Here is a 21,417-nt window from a genome sequence, read left to right as displayed (position 1 = left end):
AGGGCAAGTGACATGGACTCTGGCTGTTTCATTTGACCTAATTCCTCCGCTTATTCATTACATGATTCCCGAAACCCTCACGGAGAGAGACGAGAAAACTTATCACCGCCGCAAGCCTCTGTTCCGAAGTGATCCCATCTGGAGCCTTGTTCTAGAACTTTGCCGGGGGGAAGCCACCACGGGAGGCCTCTTCGTCAACCTTGTTGCCTCCATGATGATATGTGAGTAGTCCTTTTGAGGAACTATGGGTACATAGTAGTAGGTAGATAGCTTCTTCTCTCTCTCTCTTTTGGATCTTTAATACAATGATGTCCTCTAAGATCAATCTAATGTAATTCTTATGGTGTGTTTGTTGGGATCCGATGAATTATGGATCTATGATCAGATTGTTCATTGAATATAATTGAATCTTTTTGAAGTTTTTTTGTTGTATAATCGAGTAGCTATGTACGCTTTCCGAGTTATATGTCTTCTTCTTGCCAAGATAGATTGGTAATTCTTCAGACGGAGTGTTGCATAGTAGTGGGATCGATCTCTTGGTGATTTATATCCCAGAAACGGAATGGGTAGAAGGCATGTGATGTATTATTGTTACAAAGGATAAAATGATGGGGATTGATCTTATTGCTAGGTTTCTTTCTGTCTACATCATGTTTCATGTCGTGTTGTTTATTGTGTTACTCTGTTTTCATTAAATTTAATACTTTGAGATGCATGTTGGATAGTGATTTCGTGGTGGAATAATGGTAGTAGTCTAGTAGATGAAGTTGGATTACGATCTACTTGTCACGGACGTGATTCCTATACAAGATTATGTCATGAATGATCGATGTCGGCCTAGTGGAACCCGGGGTGCCATGGCCGTCTACCGCTGGCCCGGAGCACCAATTGCTCGACTCGAGACAGTGAGAGTGCTCCTAGCTTTGGCAGCACAAGAGGATTGGAAGGTTCATCATATGGATGTTAAATCCGCTTTCCTCAACGACGATCTCACACAAGAAGTGTACGTAGAACAACCCCTCAGCTACGAGAAGAAAGACGAACAAGCGAAAGTTGACAAGCTCAAGAAGGCACTTTACGGGCTGATGCAAGCGCCAAGAGCTTGGAATTCAAAGTTAGACCAAAGTATGGTCATGTGACAGCCCGAGGCCGACGTTCCAGAAGATTCCCCTTTATTTTGTTCTCGTCGTGTGGTTCGTTTGTCTGTTGCATACATCATTCGCATCATCATCGCATCACTCGCATCATCAGCATTACATCGGCATCTCGTTGCCGCCAGTTTTCAAAAGTTGCATTCGTTATTAGTTTCCGGTTTTCTCTGCGTTCGTCGTTGTCCGTGTTGAGCCCGACTACACACGCACGCGCCCTGCGGCATCGTCAAAACCCTATTTTTAAAAGTGTGTGTAAAACTTTCTCTGATTGGGTTGAAACTTGGCGTGCGATCTTATTTAGATATAGGTAGGCCGCCTACCAAATTTCGTCGCAATCGGAGTCCGTCTGGTACCCGAACGGTCGACCGTAGCAGCACCATATTCGATCTATCGTCGGACGTTTGTCAGTGTTTTAAAATACGTTGTCGGGTGCCCGTTCTCCCTCTCATCTCCGGCTAGCCACTCTACACAGCCACTTAGCCTTTCCCCCGTTCAAAACCGTCCGATTTAGATCGCGTGGTTGAAACCGGGACGAAAAACTGCTAAACCTAGCCCCCCCCCCAATTGTTATAAATAGACCCTCGTGCCATTTAAGGCAGCCACTCTCTCTCTCCCTCGAAATCTGTGCCCCACGAAACCCTAGCGCAGCGTCCACCTCCCTCCTCTCTCTCCTCAGCCGCCAGGGCCCGCCAGGCCCGCAGCAGGCCCGCCCCCGGGCCCGGATCGAGCCGCCGCCGGCGCCCGCAGGTCAAGCCGCCCGAAGCCCCGCAACTCCTACCCGAGCTGCTGCCTCCTGATCTTGGCTGGCCGCCTGCTCGCCGACCACTGGAGTCCCGCGGGCCGGAGCGCCGCCTGCCATCGTCGGCGAGCCGCCGGATGCGCCGCCCCGCGCCCCTTGCGACCCCGCTGCCGGCTGTCCCTCCTCGCCGCCAGTGGGTCGCGCTTCTCGTGGAAGCTCGCCGCCAGCTCCTCGCGCTGCCAGCCTCCGGCTGCCGCAGTTCCCCGTTGCCTCGCGTCGCCATGCCCTTCGCTCCCCTTCGCCGATCCGATAGGGATCTAGATCGGGAGGCCCGGTTGACCAAGCCGCTCGCTCCTCCCGCTCGCCAGCTGGGCCACGAGCGGGCCCAGGCCAGCTCCCCCCCCCCCCGCGCCAGCGCCAGATGTGGCCCAGCCGCCTCGTCGGCCCGCAGGCGCCTCGGCCTCCTCCAGCGCGCCCCTCGGCCCACTCCCGTCTGCCGGCCTCTCCACTTGGGTCGAGCCCATCAGGTGAGCCCCCGAGACCCCTCTATCCCCCGCCATAGGCGCGCCATACTATCCCACGCTTGCCCTGTTAGGCCCATGTATGATTTAGGCCCGGTAGTAATTATTTAGGTTTTTCCAATTAATTAAATTGCAGGATTATAGGAATTTTTCAAACGCTAGTAGATAATTAACCATGCGTCGGATCGCAATGATTTTAATATGAAAATTGTGTAGTTTTTCACGTAGATTCATAATTTGCATCTTGCATGCATGTTTGAAATAGTTTGACCCACTGAATGCCTAGTTTTGCATGTTGTCCTAATATGTTAATTACCCCGTATTTATTTTCGTGCGTGTCCGGATTGCTCAAACCCCGTAGTTTAAATGCTCATGTTTTTAGGGACCTGCCATGTATTTTAGAGTAGTTGTTTCTATTGGAACTCCCAAGAAACTAGGTGATCCCGGTGTGCCCACTATACCTTGCTCCATTAAAGGCAACTACGTTAGAACTGCTTTATGCGACCTTGGAGCCGGTGTTAGTGTTATGCCCCTCTCTCTTTATCGTAGGCTTGAACTGGATAGGTTGACACGCACTAAAATCTCTCTGCAAATGGCCGACAAATCAACTACTTTCCCTATCGGCATTTGCGAGGATGTGCCTGCCGTGGTTGCTAACACCACTATCTTAACAGACTTTGTTATCTTGGATATTCCCGAGGACGATGCCATGGCTGTCATCCTCGGAAGACCCTTTTTAAGCACTGCAAGGGCTGTTATAGATTGCAACAAAGGCAATATCACTTTCCATGTCAACGGTAATGAGCATACGGTGCACTTTCCGAAGAAACAATATCGAGTACATTGCATCAATGCTATCAAAAAAACTTCATCGATTCTTATTGGGAGCTTTGAATGCCCTATTCCTCATGTCAAGATGAAGTATGATTTGCTTGTTGGGGAGATACACATCCCCATTGAGGTGACCTAGTGACTATTCGAAAATTCTTCGTCTTCTTTTGCGATTCAAGAAGTTTTGTCAAGGGGATTTGATCAACCCCATTGACGGATTTCTTTCGATGACCATGAGATGGATGAATCAAGGAGTCACAAACCTCTGTTCCAAGATTTCACTTTAGGTTGCTTAGAAGAAAAATGATAGGTTTAGTTTAGTTTTACCTGTTTTCTGTTTTAGCGTCCTGTAGAAAAGTACTCCAAAAATAAAAGTTCTCCGAACGTCCTGAAAATCAAGTATGATTTTTTCTGGAATTTTTGAAAAATTCTGAGACGCGGAGCTTGTCTGGGGGTTGCACCAGTGGGACACAAGCCCTTGGGGCGCGGGCACCCCCTGGCCGCGCCACCCAGGCTTGTGGGGCCCACATGCACCCCCTTCGCTCATTCTTGCTCTCATCTAGTTCTCCTACCTCCAGAAAAAATCGTTTCGCAGCTCACACAGCAGTGGCATCCTCAGTCCACTCCGGAGTACCAAGGAGCTGGTTATTTCCCTCCTTGGGAGTAGACCAACTTAGGCCAAAAGCCTAAGCTTGGGGGAGTATGTCTTTCTCACCGACTTTACATTCTTGCTTATGCTTTCACTTTGTTAGCCGGTGTTCACACTTTGCCACTGTATCATCCATGCTAGTTTATTTTCTTTTTCTCGTTTTCTTTTCGTGTGTCTGTCTAGTTTGAGAAAACCCAAAACATATTTTCTTTTTCTTCTTTTGCTTGTTGGGAGCTTTCCCGTGTAAATAGTTTTCTTTTTCTTTGGGTCAAGGTAGAAGATATTGGTTACAATGTTTAGTGGCTCTTGCATGCATACCTGTTTAGCTTTCAAAGAGCCATATACTTTGTCTTCTCCTTTGTGTTTGCCTGCAGATTCCAGCGTAGTCCAATGCACGAGCACGCTTATTATTGTTAACATCATTCGGTCGTGCAAGTGAAAGGCAATAATGATGATATATGATGAAGTGACTGAGCCTGGAAAAGCTGGTATGAACTCGATCTATTTTGTTTTTGTAAATATGACTACCTCACCATTCCTAGTTCAGCTTTGTTGTGAGAGAAACATGTTTGCGATGACAACTTAGAGATCATAGTTGCTTATGCCATGCTTACTTAGCTAGGAGCTTATAATGGTTTGCCTTGGTTGCCAACATGAATGTTGAGATGACTATGATGTAGTATGATAGGATGGTATCCTCCTTTGAATGATTCAAGTGGCTTGACTTGGCGCATGTTCACGCATGTAGTTGAAACAAAATCAACATAGCATCTATGATATTCATGTTCATGGTGATTTATGTCCTACTCATGCTTGCATTCAATGTTAGTTACTCTCAATGCATTTTGATGACTGTTGTCGCTCTCTAGTTGGTCGCTTCCCAGTATTTTGCTAGCCTTCACTTGTACTAAGCGGGAATTCTGCTTGTTCATCCACTTCCATAAACCCAAAGTTGTGCCATATGAGTCCACCATACCTACCTATGTGCGGTATCTACCTGCCGTTCCAAGTAAATTTGCATGTGTCACTCTCCAAGTCTTCAAGAAATAATATGTTTTGCATGCCCGAACCGCTCATGTGGTGACAGGGGGCTATTGGTATCTTCCATGCTAGGCGTGTTATCCTATATATGTGTTTATTCACTATCATTCACGAGAAAGGGGCCGGTAATTGGAATTCCCAGTTCCATGCTCAAATCGAAAAGATAATTACAAACAAAACTCCCCCAGGATTGATGTTGGCATGGACGGTACCCGAGGATTCGGCTAGCCGTGGAGTGTGATTGATTGGTGGTGGGGGAGTCAAAACTTTACTTTTCTGTTTGGGAACCGCCTATAGCATGTGTAGCGTGGAAGGTGTTGAGAACTCTTAGTCATTGCGTTGACAATGAAAGCATGCCACCCAAAATTATTATCTCTGTTTTCAAAGCTTGAGCTCTGGCACCTCTGCAAATCAATGCTTCCCTCTGCGAAGGGCCTGTCTATTTATGTTCCTGTTGAGTCATCCTCCTCTTACAAAAGCACCAACTAGACAGCACCTGTGTCATTTTTATGCTTTGCTTTTAACAGTGTTGAGTATGTCTGTGACTGGATCTTCATTGCCATGAATTACAATGTTTAGTCAGCCCTTGGTCTTTGAAGGTGCTCTGCATTTATGTTTTGCGGTCTCAGAAAGAGCTAGCGAGATACCATCTATTCGTACTGCTTCATGTTGTTTTGATTGAAGTGTTTACATTTGAGGCTTATTATTATTTGCCCCCTAGTTGATTATTCCATTGATATGAGTTTACCGTGAGACCTAGATGTCATCTGCTTATGTGGTTTGCTTGTGATCTTGCTGAAATTCTGGTTATGAGTTAGACATAGTTGCAACAACAAGATCAAACAAAGTTCGTCAAAGTTTTTCTTTTGTCTCTTTCAGTTTGTCAACTGAATTGCTTGAGGACAAGAAAGGCTTTAAGCTTGGGGGAGTTGATACGTCTCCGTCTTATCTACTTTTCCGAACTCTTTTGCCCTTGTTTTGGACTCTAATTTGCATGATTTGAATGGAACTAACCCGGACTGACGCTGTTTTCAGCAGAATTGCCATGGTGTTGTTTTTGTGCAGAAATAAAAGTTCTCGGAATGTCCTAAAAATTTACGGAGATTTTTTCTGGAATAAAACTAAAAAGACCTGTGCAAAGATCCACCGGAGGGGGCGTGCAAGTGGGCCACAAGCCCACAGGCCGCGACCACCCCCCTAGGCCGCGCCGTGAGGGCTTGTGGGGCCCACGTGGCACCACCTCCCCCAAGCTCAGCTCTATATCTTCCGTCTCGCCCGGAAAAAAATCAGAGAGAAGGTTTCATCGCGTTTTACGATACGGAGGCGCCACCACCTCCTGTTCTTCATCTGGAGGGCAGATCTGGAGTCCGTTCGGGGCTCCGGAGAGGGGAAATCGTCGTCATCATCCTTCCTCCATCGACAATTCCATGATGCTCTTAATCGTTCATGAGTAATATCATCGTAGGCTTGCTGGACGATGATGAGTTGGATGAGATCTATCATGTAATCGAGTTAGTTTTTGACGGGGATTGATCCCTAGTATCCACTATGTTCTAGATTGATGTTGCTACTACTTGGCTATGCTTAATGCTTGTCACTAGGGCCCGAGTGCTATGATTTCAGATCTGAACCTATTGTGTTGTCGCCAATATATGTGTGTTTTAGATCCTATCTTGCAAGTTGTAGTCACCTACTATGTGTTATGACCCGGCAACCCCGGAGTGACAATAGCCGGAACCACTCCCGGAGATGACCATAGTATGAGGAGTTCATGTATTCACTGCGTGTTAATGCGTTGGTCCGGTTCTTTATTAAAAGGAGAACCTTAATATCCCGTAGTTTCCGTTAGGACCCCGCTGCCACGGGAGGGATGGACAATAGATGTCATGCAAGTTCTTTTCCCTAACCACATATGACTACATACGGAATACATGCCTACATTAGATTGACGAACGGGAGCTAGTTACATATCTCTCCGTGTTATAGCTGTTACATGATGAATCACATCTGTCATACTCATCCATCACGGATCCACTGCCTACGAGTCTTTTACTACTGGTCCTTGCTACGTTACTTTGTCCAGGCTTGTCCCTTGCTACAAAAGGGATTGGGCCACTTTGCTGCTACTGTTGCTACTGCTGTTACTTTGCTGCTGCTGCTACTGTTGTTCCTTGCTACTTCGTTGTTACTTGTTGCAAGATCTTTTCCGACACTGTTGTTGGGGAAGAATAGTTACTCGCCCACGTGCAACCTATTGGCGCCATTGATACAACAGTTAGGAATAGACTGCCGTCAACAGATCATTTCTGGCACCGTTGCTATCATACTACTTTGCTACTCATACTTTGCTTGCAGACACTAATCTTTCAGGTGTGGTTGAATCTGACAAACTCAGCTACTAATACTTGATAATATTCTTTCGCTTCCCCTTTGGCGAACCAACAAATTTGGGTTGAATACTCTACCCTCGAAAACTGTTGCGATCCCCTATACTTGTGGATTATTAGGGCATTAGTCCTACTCTATGCCAGCACAAGATTAAAACTGATCCTGGCTTCAAACCAGTTGCTGATCATCAAAGGAGATTGAATCATAAGATGAAAGAGGTAGTAAGAAAATAAATACTAAAGCTCCTGGAAGCAGGTATTATCTATCCTGTTGCTCATAGCGATTGGGTGAGTCCGGTGCATTGTGTCCCTAAGAAGGGAGGCATTACCGTTGTCCCTAATGATAAGGATGAATTGATCCCTCAGAGGATTATTATTGGCTATAGGATGGTGATCGATTTTAGGAAATTGAATAAAGCCACTAGGAAAGGTCATTACCCTTTTCCTTTTATCGACCAAATGCTAGAAAGACTGTCTAAACACACACACACTTCTGCTTTCTAGACGGTTATTCTGGTTTCTCCCAAATACGAGTTGCACAATCTGATCAGGAGAAAACCACTTTCACCTGCCCTTTCGGTACCTTTGCTTACAGACGTATGCCTTTTGGCTTATGTAATGCACCTGCCACCTTTCAAAGATGTATGATGGCTATATTCTGTAACTTTTGTGAAAAGATTGTTGAGGTTTTCATGGATGACTTCTCCGTTTACGGGTCTTCCTTTGATGATTGCCTCAGTAACCTTGATCGAGTCTTGCAGAGATGTAAAGATACCAATCTTGTCTTGAATTGGGAGAAGTGCCACTTTATGGTTAATGAAGGCATCATCTTAGGACATAAAATTACTGAAAGAGGTATTGAAGTCGATAAGGCTAAGGTTGATGCAATCGAGAAAATGCCATACCCCATGGATATCAAAGGTATAAGAAGTTTCCTTGGTCATGCTGGTTTCTATAGAAGGTGCATTAAAGACTTCTCTAAGATTTATAGGCCTCTTACCAATCTCTTGCAAAAAGATATTCATTTTGTCTTTGACGATGATTGTGAGGAAGCCTTCGAAATACTTAAGAGGGCTTTGATAACTGCACCTATTGTTCAACCACCTGATTGGAACTTACCTTTTGAAATCATGTGTGATGCTAGTGATTATGCTGTTGTTGCTGTTCTAGGGCAAAGAGTCGATAAGAAGTTGAATGTTATTCACTACGCTAGTAAAACTCTAGATAGTGCCGAGAGAAACTATGCTACTACGGAGAAGGAATTTTTAGAGTCGTGTTTGCATGTGAAAAGTTCAGGTATTACATAGTTGATTCCAAAGTCACTATTCACACTCATCACGCTGCTATTAAGTACCTCATGGAGAAGAAGGACCCTAAACCTAGACTTATCAGATGGGTTCTCTTGCTACAAGAATTTGATTTGCACGTTGTCGACACAAAGTGTGTTGACAACCCCATAGCAGATAACTTGTCTAGGTTGGAGAATGTTCTTGATGACCCACAACCTATTGATGATAGATTTCCCGATGAGCAACTGAATGTCATCAATGCTTCACGTAGTGCACCGTGGTATGCTGATTATGCAAACTATATCGTTGCCAAATATATACCACCTAGTTTCACATACCACCAAAAGAAGAAATTCTTCTTTGACTTAAGACATTACTTCTGGGATGATCCTCAACTTTATAAGGAAGGAGTAGATGGTGTTATTATATGTTGTGTACCTGAACATGAACAGGGACAGATCCTACATAAGTGTCACTCTGAGGCCTACGGAGAACACCATGCGGGAGATAGAACTGCACACAAGGTATTGCAATCAGGTTTCTATTGGCCCACTCTCTTCAAGGATGCCCGTAAGTTTGTCTTGTCTTGTGACGAATGTCAAAGAGTAGGCAATATAGGTAAACGTCAGGAAATTCCTATGAACTATTCACTTGTCATTTGAACCATTTGATGTTTGGGGTTTGATTATATGGGACCTTTTCCAAAATCTAATGGGTATACTCACATCTTAGTTGCTGGTGATTACGTCACTAAGTGGGTAGAAGCTATCCCCACTAGTAGTGCTGACCACAACACTTCTATCAGGATGCTTAAAGAAGTTATCTTCCCTAGATTTGGAGTCCCTAGATATCTAATGACCGACGGTGGTTCACATTTCATTCATGGTGCTTTCCGTAAAACGCTTGCTAAGTACGATGTCAACCATAGAATTGTGTCTCCCTATCACCCTTAGTCCAGTGGTCAAGTAGAGCTAAGTAATAGAGAGATTAAACTGATTCTGCAAAAGACTGTCAACAGGTCTAGAAAGAATTGGTCTAAGAAGCTCGATCATGCACTGTGGGCTTATAGGACTGCCTATAAGAATCCCATGGGTATGTCTCCATACAAAATGGTGTACGGTAAAGCATGTCATTTACCTCTTGAGATAGAGCATAAAGCTTATTGGGCAATCAAAGAGCTCAACTTTGATTTCAAACTTGCCGGTGAGAAGAGGTTATTTGACATTAGCTTGCTTGATGAAAGGAGAACTCAGGCATATGAGAATGCCAAGTTGTTCAAAGAGAAGGTTAATAGGTGGCATGATAAGAGGATACAAAAGCGTGAGTTCAATGTAGGTGATTTTGTCCTGCTATATAACTCTCATTTAAGATTCTTTGCAGGCAAGCTTCTCTCTAAATGGGAAGGTCCCTATGTTGTTGAGGAAGTATATCGTTCCGGTGCTATCAAGATCAACAACACGGAAGGTAATTGTCCGAGAGTTGTAAATGGGCAGAGAATCAAGCATTATATCTCAGGTACTTCCATAAATGTTGAAAGCAACATCATCAATACCGTAACTCCGGAAGAATACCTAAGGAACATTTATCAGCCTGTTTCAGACTCTGAAAACGAAGAGGTATGTGATTCGGTAAGAAAACAAAGTCCAAAACTCTTCTACTAGGAATTTTTCTCCGTTTTGGAATATTTGAAAAAATACAAATGTTGGAAGTAGTCTGGAAAGTGGGCGAGGAGGCGACAAGCCTGCCCGGCGCGGGCCCACCCCCTGGCCATGCCGGGTGGGCTTGTGGCCACCTCGTGCGCCTCCCGGACTCCGTTTTTGTGCGGAGTACTCATTCTGGTCTGGAAAAAATCAATATATATTCTCCCGTTTGGTCTGACCCTCGTATCACGCAGATTTCCTTTGTTTTTTGTTTCGAGCCTGTTTCTGTTGCAGATCTAGATCGCTATGACTTCCCCAAAAGCTCCGAAGGACAAGATCTTCGAGAAGGTCATCAATCCCTACCTCACGAGAGTGCTGCAACACCCTCAATCTATCGAGATGCGTGAGGGGATGTTGCACATCCGTGATGTTGAGGGGCCCAAGAAGACCGGAAGCATGGAGACGAGGCTCGAAGCAATGGAGCAACAAGTCTTCAAGTGCCAAGGGATGGTGGAGAGTGGACTCAACGCCAACCACATGATGATCAGGAGTTCACCAACAAGCACAGGATTGATGCCAATTAAATTGGGAAGCACCTCTCCAGGCTCTATGACAGGATTGATCAACTCCAGGCCCGGATCTATGACCTGCAGAACCAAAACTGTGAGTATGAGTATAGATTTAAATCAATACGATTGGATGCAGATTTGAGGATTCCGGAGACTCGTTCATCTTTCCATGATGGAGAACCTATGCCTTGGAAGACGGAGGATCAAGCCCATGTTGCAACAACTCCACCACCATCACCACCAAAGGAAGACAACTGAGCATGGGTACGGGCAATCCCCTTGGCTTTTGCCAAGCTTGGGGGAGTTGCCCCGGTATCGTATCACCATCACATCTTTTGACTTTACCTTTGTTTTAGTTTGTTCCTTTTCAGTTTTCTTTCTTTTTCTCTAGTAGTCTAAAAGTCTTAGTGTTTTAGTCTTGAGTTTTGCTTTGTGTCATCCCCGATGTATTCGAGCTCGTGAGCCATATAATAAAGAGTGTCTTAGTTGAAGGGCTTTGCCTCTTGCCATGATCAATAGATTGAGAAAAGAACAAAAGCATGAAAGATCATGTAATGATCTTATGGGAAGTGATGGTTTCACATATAAAAAGGATGATGATTGAAACTTGTTGAGGGTAGACAAACGTAGACCTTGGTCATTGTTGCAATTAATAGGAAGTGATAATGAAGGAGAGGTTCACATATAAATATATCATCTCTGACACCATCTATGATTGTGAACACTCACTAAACCATTGCATGCCTAGAAGTAGATGTTGGACAAGGAAGACAACATAATGAATTGTGTTTGCTTGGCTCCGAACAATGTTATATGATTAGAGATCCCTTAGCATGTGACAATTGCTTCCACCTCAAATTAGCCAAACCTCCCGCACTAAATGGAGATACTACTTGTGCATCCATAAACCATCAACCCAGTTTTGCCATGTGAGTCCACCATACCTACCTATGGATTGAATAAGATCCCTCAAGTAAGTTGTCATCGGTGCAAGCAATAAAAATTGCTCTCTAATATGTATGATCTATTAGTGTGTGGAAAATAAGCTTTGTACGAACCTGTGACGAGGAAGACATAAAAGCGACAGACTGCATAATAAAGTTCTTTATCACAGGAGGCAATATAAAGTGACGTTCCTCCGCACTAAGAGGACACGCATCCAAACATCAAAAGCGCATGACAACCTCTGCTTCCCTCTGCGAACGGCCTATCTTGTACCTTTACTTTTTGCCCTTGAAAGAGTCATGGTGATCTTCACCAATTCCTTATTTCGCATTTATCTTGGCTAACGTCATATGCTTGGGAAAGATCTATATTCATATGTCAAGTTGGAAGTAAGTATTCATGAATTATTATTGCTGACATTACCCTTGAGGTAAGCAGTTGGGAGGCAAAACCGTAAGCCCCTATCTTTCTCTGTGTCCAGGTGAAACTTTGATATCATGAGTACCACGTGAGTTGTAGAAATTGTAGAGAACGAAAGAATGATTGAGTATGTGGATTTGCTTTACAAGCTCTTATTTGACTCTTTCTGATGTTGTGATAAATTGCAATTGCTTCAATGACTAAAGGCTATCGGTTGTTACTTCTCGCTAAGGTTCTTGATCTATGTTTTACTTTGTGAAGGAATTATCACTTTAGCATCAGAGACTATATGTTGGTCATGATCATGATGCATGCATGTTCGTATCTTCTTTTGTCGGCACCTCTCTCCCTAAACATGTGGACATATTTATTGAACTAGGCTTTCGCTTGAGGACAAGTGAGGTCTAAGCTTGGGGGAGTTGATACGTCCATTTTGCATCATGTTTTCATGCTGATATTTATCGCTTCTTGGGCTGTTATTTCACTTCACGGTACAATACTTATGCCTTTTCTCTCTTATTTTGCAAGCTTTACATGAAGAGGGAGAATGCCGGCAGCTGGAATTCTGGCCTGAAAGAGGAGCAAAGTTGAGATACCTATTCTGCGCAACTCCAAATGCCGTAAAAGTCAACGAGGATTTTTTTCCAGATTTATAAAAAATAATGGGCCGAAGAAGCACCAGAGGGGTGCCAGCAGGTGGCCACAAGCCTGCTTGGAGCGGCCACCCCCCGGCCGCGCCAAGGGGGCTTGTGGGCAGCCTGTTGGCCCACTGGCCCCCCTCTTCGGCTATATGAAGGGATTCGTCCAGAAAAAAAATCACGGAGGAGCTTTTTCGTGGATTCGCCGCCGCCACGAGGCGGAACTTGAGCAGAACCAATCTAGAGCTCTGGCAGGACGATCCTGGCGGGGAAACTTCCCTCCCGGAGGGGGAAATCGTCGCCATCGTCATCACCAACACTCCTCTCATCGGAGGGGACTCGTCACCATCAACATCTTCATCAGCACCATCTCATCTCCAAACCCTAGTTCATCACTTGTAACAAATCTCCGTCTCGCGACTCCGATTGGTACTTGTAAGGTTGCTAGTAGTGTTAATTACTCTTTGTAGTTGATGCTAGTTGGATTATTTGGTGGAAGAGTTTATGTTCAGATCCACGATGCTACTCATTACCTCTCTGGTCATGAATATGATTATGCTTTGTGTGTAGTTACTTTTGTTCCTGAGGACATGGGATAAGTCATGCTAATAGTAGTCATGTGAGTTTGGTATTCGTTCGATATTTTGATGTGTTGTATGTTGTTTTTCCTCTAGTGGTGTTATGTGAACATCGACTACATAACACTTCACCATTATTTGGGCCTAGAGGAAGGCATTGGGAAGTAGTAAGTAGATGATGGGTTGCTAGAGTGACAGAATCTTAAACCCTAGTTTATGCGTTGCTTCGTAAGGGGCTGATTTGGATCCACTAGTTTAATGCTATGGTTAGACTTTGTCTTAATTCTTCTTTCGTAGTTGCGGATGCTTGCGAGAGGGGTTAATCATAAGTGGGATGCTTGTCCAAGTAAGGGCAGTACCCAAGTGCCGGTCCACCCACATATCAAACTATGAAAGTAACGAACGCGAATCATATGAACATGATGAAGCTAGCATGACAGAAATTCCCGTGTGTCCTTGGGAGCCCTTTTCCTCCTATAAGACTTTTTCCAGGCTTGTCCCTTGCTACAAAGGGATTGGGCCACTTTGCTGCACCGTCGCTACTTTTGTTACTTGTTGCTCGCTACGAATCATCTCACCACACAACTAGTTGTTACCGACAATTTCAGTGCTTGTAGATATTTCCTTGCTGAAAACCACTTGTCAGATCCTTCTCCTCCTCGTTGGGTTCGACACTCTTACTTATCGAAAGGACTACGATTGATCCCCTATACTTGTGGGTCATCACTATGAAAATGCCATAGTAGGTAGGTATGATGGTTATTTTGAGGAAGGCATATGGTGGGTTTGTGTATCGGCGAAAGTTGCGCGGTACTCAAGAGGCTAGCAATGGTGGAAGGTGAAAGTGCATCTATACCATGGACTCACATTAGTCATGAAGAACTCACATACTTGTTGCAGAAGTTTTTATTAGTAATCGAAACAAAGTGCTAAACGCATACTCCTAGGGGAAGGGTTGGTAGGTGTTAACCATCGCGCGATCCCGACCTCAACAGAAAGGATGACAATCAATAGATCAATTATGCTCCGACTTCCTAACATAGCGGTTCACCATACGTGCATGCTACGGGAATCACTAACTTCAACACAAGTATTTCTAGGTTCACAACACCCTACTAACATAACTCTTAATATTACCAAATCCACGTCTCAAAACTAATTGAGAGGAATCAAAACTTCTCTTTCTACTCAATTCACATGAAGATGGAGGTTTTTGTATCCTCTTTGGGTACCTATCACCTTTGGGACTACTTTCATAGCACAAGCCAACTACCAAGTCACGCACCGCCATGCTCTAAAAGATCAAAGTGAAGCACATAGAGCAAAATTATCTAGCTCAAAAGATATAAGTGAAGCACGATGAGCATTCTAGCAAAATCACGATGAGTGCATGTCTCTCTCAAAAGGTGTGCAGCAAAGATGATTGTGACACAACAAAAAAGAAAAGACTCCTACGATACAAGACGCTCCAAGCAAAACACATATCATGTGGTGAATAAAAATATAGCTCCAAGTAATGTTACCGATGGATTGAAGACGAAAGAGGGGATGCCTTCCCGGGGCATTGATACGTCTCCAACGTATCTATAAATTTTTATGGTTTCATGCTATTATCTTGTCAAACTTTGGATGTTTTGCATGCCTTTTATATATTTTTTGGGACTAACTTATTAACCCACTGCCAAGTGCCAGTTCCTGTTTTTTCCATGTTTTTGACCCCTTTCAGAGGAGGATTTTGAACGGAGTCCAAACGGAATGAAACTGCCAAAAAGATTTTTTCCGAAACAGAAAAAGATCGGGAAGCCGGAGAATCAGGGCAGGGGGGTGTAGGGACCCCACAAGCCCTCATGGCGCGGCCAGGGGGGCCCGCGCTTCCCTGGCTTGTGGGCTCCCTGGGCCACCTCTGCCCTAGGTTTTGCGCCTATATATTCCCTAAATTCCCAGAAAAAATGAGGAGATCATCGAAAGTACTTTTCCGCCGCCGCAAGCTTCTGTCTCCGCAAGATCCCATTTGGGGCACGTTCTCGTGCCCTGCCGGAGGGGGGATTCGGACACGGAGGGCTTCTTCATCAACACCATGACCTCTCCGATGATGTCTGAGTAGTTCACCACAGACCTACGGGTCCATAACTAGTAGCTAGATGGCTTCTTCTCTCTCTTGGATCTTCAATACAAAGTTCTCCATGATCTTCATGGAGATCTATCTGATGTAATCTTCTTTTGCGGTGTGTTTGTCGAGACCCGATGAATTGTGGATTTATGATCAGATTATCTATGAATCTTATTTGAGTTTCTTCTGATCTCTCTTATGCATGATTTCATGTCCTTGTAATTCTATTCGATTTGTGGGTTTTGTTTGGCCAACTAGATCTATGATTCTTGCAATGGGAGAAGTGCTTGGTTTTGGGTTCATACCGTGCGGTGACCTCACCCAGTGACAGAAGGGGTAGCGAGGCACGCATCGGGTTGTTGCCATCAAGGGTAAAAAGATGGGGTTTTCATCATTGGTTTGAGATTATCCCTCTACATCATGTCATCTTGCTTAAGGCGTTACTCTGTTCGTCATGAACTCAATACACTAGATGCATGCTGGATAGCGGTTGATGTGTGGAGTAATAGTAGTAGATGCAGAAAGTATCGGTCTACTTGTCTTGAACGTGATGCATGTATGTATGAACATTGCCTTAGATATCGTCATGACTTTGCGCGGTTTTGTCAATTGCTCGACAGTAATTTGTTCACCCACCGTAATATTTGCTATTTTGAGAGAAGCCTCTAGTGAACACTATGGCCCCCGGGTCTACTCCACACCATATTTTCAGCCTTACACTTTTTCTTCGTTGCACTTTCCGCCTTCAGATCTCACTTTGCAATCAATCTTGAAGGGATTTACAACCCCTTTATAGCATTGGGTGCAAGCTCTTTGTGTTTGTGCAGGTACTCTGGACTTGACGAGATTCTCCTACTCAATTGATACCTTGGTTCTCAAACTGAGGGAAATACTTACTTGTAATGCCCCAAGAGTGTATCTTTCCCTATTTGGAACCTTCTCTATGTGGGTCCACCTTGTCATTGATATGAGAGCTCAATTCATATGATTTCATGTGTGTCACCTAGTATTGTTCTTCCTTTGCATGCATGCATCTATCATTCACCCATGTCTTGTGTTTGTGCCTTGTGAATCCATGTGTGTTTGTGGTGTGATGGTGTGATGGTATGATGATGTTATGTGAAATGATGTGAGTGCAAGTGTTAGTAGTAAGCACTATGTGGATTTCCCCTAGGGTTTAAAGCTTCCTCCCTCTCTTTTATCTCAAGCCCAAAAGTTACTTGATCCTTTCCTGTCTTAAAAATGCCTATGTTTTAGCATGTATTATAGGTGTTTGTGAGGATGTGTTTTGCTGATTTCAAAATATGTTTTAAAGGTGCTAATATTCACAAAACAGATCCAATAAATTCTGTTTTGTTAATATTTAATTGCTCCAAATATTTCTTTTCCGATTTATTTAAATAGGTCATAAATCCTTATGACCAGGGGCATTTTTGTTTTGTTTTTAACCCCAATAGATTTGACTTTGCTTTATTTTCTTTCTCTGGTTATTTTGTAATTGGAAAACCCCAGGGATTTAAATTTCCTTTTATCTGGCACCACTGGTGGGCTTTCTCCCCCGTGCGTGGCCCAAACCCCTCCCTCGCGCGTAGCCCATGCGTGTAGACGCCGTTTCCCGTGTCTCCTTCCTCCGTCAGATTTCTTCAGAGAGCAGAGGTAGAGCGGCAGCAACAGATGGCGTCACGGACGTTGAGGCGCGTCCCCGCCTCCTCCTCCTCCATATAATCCCCCCTTGGCGTCCGTGCAGCCTAGGGTTCCTCTCTCGCGCCACCACCTCTCTCCCATCTCCTTCTCCCCCTCTGCATCGACAACAGGTAAGGGGATCGACCTCCTCCGCCATGGCCACAAGCTGAGAAGCTCCTCGCCGTCGCGCTCGTACACCTGCGGCCTCTCCAACACCTCGGCGAGCATGCAGGATCCTCCAGGAGCCCATTCCCACGGCTAGGACGACAAGATCGGCACTGCTACATCTCCTCGACGACGGCGGCCTTCTTCCCCGACGATCCTCCCCGAGCGGCTCCTTCCCCTTCTTCATCTACTTCCTCTCCGGTCGACGCAACCACCTCGTCCAGTAGGTGTGGTAGATCCATCTCCCCTTCGTCCCTGTCCCAGATCGCGAGAAGTAGGTCGTAGCTTCGTCACCGTTCCTTCTCTGTCACCGGAGCCGCCGTGCCTCGTCGAGCCGTCGCTGTAGGCCCTCTTGAGTAGTGCTAGTAGGTGAAATGGAACCGTGGGAGCAAGGGCTTCCTTCCATCGAGTAGCCGTAGCTTGATTTAAAGTATATCGCCGGCGAGCACCGTCCCCTGTTCCGTCCACCGTCGGGCAGAGGAGATGCTGAGGGGGTTACTCAAAAGGGTTAACTCCCCTCCACTAGAGTTAAAACAACATACATCATATCAAAATACCGAACGAATATCAAATTCACATGACTATTATCAACATGACTTATCCCATGTCCTCAGGAACAAAAGTAACTACTCACAAGACATAGTCATAATCATGACCAGAGGTGTAATGAATAGCATCAAGGATCTGAACATAAACTCTTCCACCAAGTAATCCAACTAGCATCAACTACAAAGAGTAATCAACACTACTAGCAACCTTACAAGTACCAATCGGAGTTGCGAGACGAAGATTGGTTACAAGAGATGAACTAGGGATTGGAGAGGAGATGGTGCTGATGAAGATGTTGATGAAGATGCCTCCCCTCCAACGAGAGGAGTGTTGGTGATGACGATGGCGACGATTTCCCCCTCCGGGAGGGAAGTTTCCTCGGCAGGATCGTCCTGCCGGAGCACTAGATTGGATCTGCTCAAGTTCCGCCTCGTGGGAGTGGCGAAACCACGAAAAAGCTCCCTCTTGATTTTTTTCCAGACCAGGACGCTTCATATAGCAAAAGAGGGGGGCTAGTGGGCCGTCAGGCAGCCCACAAGTCTGCCCTGCGCCACCAGGGGGTGGTGGCGGTGGGCAAGCTTGTGGAGCCCTGGTGGCCCCCCTCCGATAGTTCTTTCGCCCAGTATTTTTAATATATTCCAGAAAAAATACATGTAAATTTTCAAGGCATTTGGAGATGTGAAGAATGGTGGACTAGGATTTGCTCCTTTTCTAGTCCAGAATTCTCCCTCTGTAAAAAATCCTTGCAAAATAAGAGAGAAAAGGCATAAATATGGTACCACAAGTAATATAACAGCCCAAGAAGCAATAAGTATCAACATTAAAGCATGATGCAAAATGGACGTATCAACTCCCCCAAGCTTAGACCTCGCTTGTCCTCAAGCGAAAACCAAGTTCCATAAACATGTCCATATGTTGAGGGACGAAGGTGTCGATAAAACATAATACGGACATGAGAGCATCATGATTACACATAGAAAAACAATACATCATAAAGATTCTTGTGGGAAAGTAATAATTCCTTCACAAAACAAAGCATGAAGCAAAAAACCTTACCGAGAAGTAACGAACAATAGTCCATAGTCATTGAAGCAATTGCAATTTATCACAACATCAGAAAGAGTCAAATAAGAGCTTGCAAGGCAAACCCACATACTCAATCATCTCTTTCGCTTTCCACAATTGTTACAACTCACGTGGTACTCATGGTTTCAAAGTTTCAGCTGGACACAGAGGAAGATAGGGGCTTATAGTTTTGCCTCCCAACCATTTACCTCAAGGGTAAAGTCAACAACAATAAAGCATGAGTACTCAACTCCAAGTTGATATATGAATATAGATCTTTCCCAAGCATGTGACGGTAGCCAAGACAAAGGCAAAAAGGGAATTGGTGAAGATCACCATGACTCTTACAAGGGTAAAAAGTAAAGGTACAAGATAGGCCCTTCGCAGAGGGAAGCAGAGTTTGTCATGCGCTTTTGAGGTTTGAATGCGTGTCCTCTTAGTGCGGAGGAACGTCACTTTATATTGCCTCCTGTGATAAAGAACTTTATTATGCAGTCTGTCGCTTTTATGTCTTCCTCATCATAGGTTCGTACAAAGCTTATTTTCCACACACTAATAGATCATACATGTTAGAGAGCAATTTTTATTGCTTGCACCGATGACAACTTACTTGAAGGATCTTATTCAATCCATAGGTAGGTATGGTGGACTCTCATGGCAAACTGGTTTGAGGGTTTATGGATGCACAAGTAGTATCTCTACTTGGTGGGGAGTTTTGGCTAATATGAGGTGGAAGCAATCGTCACATGCTAAGGGATCTCTAATCATATAACATTGTTTGGAACCAAGCAAACACAATTCATTATGTTGTTTTCCTTGTCCAACTTATAATCCTAGGCATGTTGTTTGGAACCAAGCAAAACAACTTCACGAGAAAGAGAAATATTGCGAGCACGAGTTGTTTCGCAAAACCTCAAGAGTTCAATCAAGGATGGAGACAACACGTGGAGGAAGGGTTGGAGAAACTCTCCTCCTTCAACGTCTTCAATGTTGAACATAGGTTGAAGTTCCTCCCTAGCTTGGGTTTTCTCCTTAGCTTGGTTCCTAGCTTCCGTGACTTCTACTCTTTTCAGATCAGCATCTACTTCCTCATGAACTTGGTGAAGATCATTCTCCCCAACAGATTCCTGAGACATCTTTGCTCTAAATCTGCGGCAGACAACAAGCTCGAAACGAAAACAGAGGAAAACTGCGCGATACGGAGATCAAAACCTTCGGGTGACTATATATTGATTTTTTCTGGGCGAGAAGGAGTCCTCCGCAAGAAAACGAAGTTCGGGAGGCACACGAGGTGCCCACAAGCTTACCCACCGCCACCAGGGAGGGTGGTGGCAGAGTGGGCCCTTGTGGCTGCCTCGTTCGCTCTCCGGACTGCTTTTTATTTTTCTAATTTTCCAAAAATTCCAAAACGGAAGAAATTTCCTATTGCAAAAGTATCGGAGTCCAGTTTCTTGCCGAAACAGATACATCTTCGTTTTCAAGGTCTGAAACAGGCTGATAAACATCCCTTATGTACCCCTCTGGAGTTATGACATTGATGATATTGGTCTCAACATTTATAGGAGTACCAGAGATGTAATGCTTGATTCTTTGCCCATTTACCACTCTAGGAAAATTTCCTTCCGTGTTATTGATTTTGATGGCACCGGAACGATATACTTCCTCGAAAACATAGGGACCTTCCCATTTAGAGAGAAGCTTGCCTGCAAAGAATCTCGAATGAGAATTGTATAGCAAGACATAATCACCTACATTGAACTCTCGTTTCTGTATTCGTTTGTCGTGCCATCTCTTAACCTTTTCCTTGAACAATGTGGCATTCTCGTATGCCTGAGCTCTCCATTCATCTAACGAGCTGATATCAAACAACCGCTTCTCACCGGCAAGTTTGAAATCAAAGTTGAGCTCTTTGATTGCCCAATAAGCTTTGTGTTCCAGCTCAAGAGGTAAATGACAGGCCTTACCGTAAACCATTTTATACGGTGACATGCCCATGGGATTCTTATAAGCAGTCCTATAAGCCCATAGTGCATCGTCAAGTTTGCTAGACCAGTTCTTTCGAGATCTATTGACGATCTTTTGTAGGATCAACTTGATCTCCCTATTACTCAACTCAACTTGACCACTAGACTGAGGATGATAAGGAGATGCAACTCTATGGTTGACATCATACTTAGCTAGCATCTTGCGGAAAACACCATGAATGAAGTGTGAATCGCTATCAGTCATCAAGTATCTAGGGACTCCAAATCTTGGGAATATGACTTCTTTAAGCATCTTAATAGAGGTGTGGTGATCAGCATTTTTAGTGGGGATAGCTTCTACCCACTTAGTAACGTAATCCACGGCAACTAAGATGTGAGTGTACCCATTGGAACTCGGGAAGGGTCCCATATAATCAAAGCCCCATACGTCAAATGGTTCAATGACAAGTGAATAGTTCATAG

Source organism: Hordeum vulgare, chromosome 6H (assembly GCF_904849725.1).
Source record: "Hordeum vulgare subsp. vulgare chromosome 6H, MorexV3_pseudomolecules_assembly, whole genome shotgun sequence".
NCBI classification, from domain to species: Eukaryota; Viridiplantae; Streptophyta; class Magnoliopsida; order Poales; family Poaceae; genus Hordeum; species Hordeum vulgare.
Note: the sequence above shows the minus strand (reverse complement) of the source record.